Source organism: Sus scrofa, chromosome 6 (genome assembly GCF_054392235.1).
Source record: "Sus scrofa isolate SSC_HxYL_T2T_F1_AM1 chromosome 6, Sscrofa_HxYL_maternal_Yorkshire_Landrace_v2.0, whole genome shotgun sequence".
Lineage (NCBI taxonomy): Eukaryota > Metazoa > Chordata > Mammalia > Artiodactyla > Suidae > Sus > Sus scrofa.
In genome coordinates, this window is record NC_139388.1 from 75,772,501 (window position 1) to 75,774,671 (window position 2,171).

Below are 2,171 nucleotides of genomic sequence, written 5' to 3' on the forward strand. Positions count from 1 at the left end.
GAGAAGCAAGCCCAGGGGGCAGGGAGTGGGATGGAGGGGAGTCTGGGCTTGGTAGATGCAAATTATTACACTTGGATGGATGAGCAAGGGGTCCTACTCTACAGCACAGGGAACTGTGTCCAAACTCTTGGGTTAGAACACGATGGAAGGTAGTATGAAAAAAAAAAAAAAAAAAGAATGTATATATGTGCATAACTGGGTCTATTTACTGTAGAGCAGAAATTGAAGGAACGGGAGTTCCCGTCATAGCTCAGTGGTTAACGAACCCGACTAGCACCAATGAGGACTCAGGTTTGATCCCTGGTCTTGCTCAGTGTGTCACAGGATCTGGTGTGGCCATGAGCTGTGGCATAGGTTGCTGACACAGCTTGGATCCCTCGTTGCTGCGGCTATGGCGTAGGCTGGTGGCTATAGCTCCGACTGATTCCACGACCTAGCCTGGGAACCTCCATATGCCTGTCAGGATCAGCCCTAAAAAGACCCCCCCCCCCAAAAAAAAAGTTTGGGGAAATAAAAATATGATAGCAAAGAAAAATTCAATAAAATCTTTGGAAGATAAAATTGAAAGAAATCTTCCAGAATATAGAGTAACAAAAGAAATGAAAACTAGTAAAGATAAGAAGTTCTATACAGGGTTCAGATCCCACTCCTGGCACCAAAAAATAAAAATAAAAACAAAAACAAACAAGTCCTATACAGTATGTCAAAGACTCAATACTAGAAATTCCAGAAAAAGACAACAAACAGAAGAAACTTTTTTTTTTTTTTTTTTTTTGTCTTTTTCCTATTTCTTTGGGCTGCTCCTGCGGCATATGGAGATTCCCAGGCTAGGGGTCTAATCAGAGCTGTAGCCGCCGGCCTACGCCAGAGCCACAGCAATGTGGGATCCGAGCCGCGTCTGCGACCTACACCACAGCTCACGGCAACGCCAGATCCTTAACCCACTGAGCAAGGCCAAGGATCGAACCTGAAACCTCATGGTTCCTAGTCGGATTCGTTAACCACTGCGCCACGACGGGAACTCCAGAAGAAATTATTTTTAAAAGTAATACAAGGGAAATTTCCTGAACTGAAGAGAACAAAGTTTTCCAATTAAAAGGGACTCTAGTGGAGTTCCCATCATGGCACGAATCTGACTAGCATCTATGCGGACTCAGGTTTGATCCCTGGCCTCGCTTGGTGGCTTAAGGATCATGTTACCGTGGAGCTGTGGTGTAGGTCACAGGCGCAGCTTGGATCCCATGTTGCTGTGGCTGTGGTGTAGGCCAGCAGCTGTAGCTCCAGTTTGACCCCCACCCTGGGAACCTCCATATGCTGCAGGTGTGGCCCTAAAAAGACTGAAAAAAAAAAAATTTTGGAGCTCTCAAAATAACACTGGAAACTAGAAGCCAGGCTCCAATAAGTCCCACCCTGGGTGTTCACAACCTCACATATGGCTCTCTCCCAGATGGAAGAGGGCCCATGGATGAGACACGGCTGAAACGGCGTGTTGTGTGTGACAGGCCATACAAGACACCGCTGCGCCCCTGGCTCTCAGATCACTTTGGGTGAGGACACTCCATGTCTCTGGAGAGGGCCACGTGGGGAGGTACCGAGGCCTCCTGACATCTTCCAGTGTCATTTGCTACTCATGTGACTGAATTGTCGCAGAGACTAAGTAAGGCGACCTTGCAGCTCCAGTTAAGGCTTCAGGTGACTGCAGCCCTAGCGACAGCTTTGCTGCGACCTCAGGAGTAACTCTAAACCAACCAGCTTAATCACTCCCAAATTTCGGGCTCCCAGAAAAGATATGCTTATTGTTTCAATGTGCTACATTTGGGGTTATTATTCTTTTTGGTTTTTAGGGTCACACCTGTGGCATGCAGAGGTTCCCAGGCTAGGGGTTGAATCAGAGCTGCAGCTGCTGGCCTCTACCACAGCCACAGCCATGCCAGATCCTGAATCCACTGAGCGAGGCCAGGGATGGAACCTGCATCCTCATGGATCTAGTCAGGTTCGTTACTGCTCAACCCCAATGGGAACTCCCAGGCTTAATTTTAAACAGCCATAGATAACTAATAACGGTGGAAAAGAGCAAACCTCCAAATGTTGAAAGATCATTTCCAACATTCTTCTATAGTCACCCATCAATTAAGCATGAAGGTGGAATAAAGACATTTCTATGCACATCA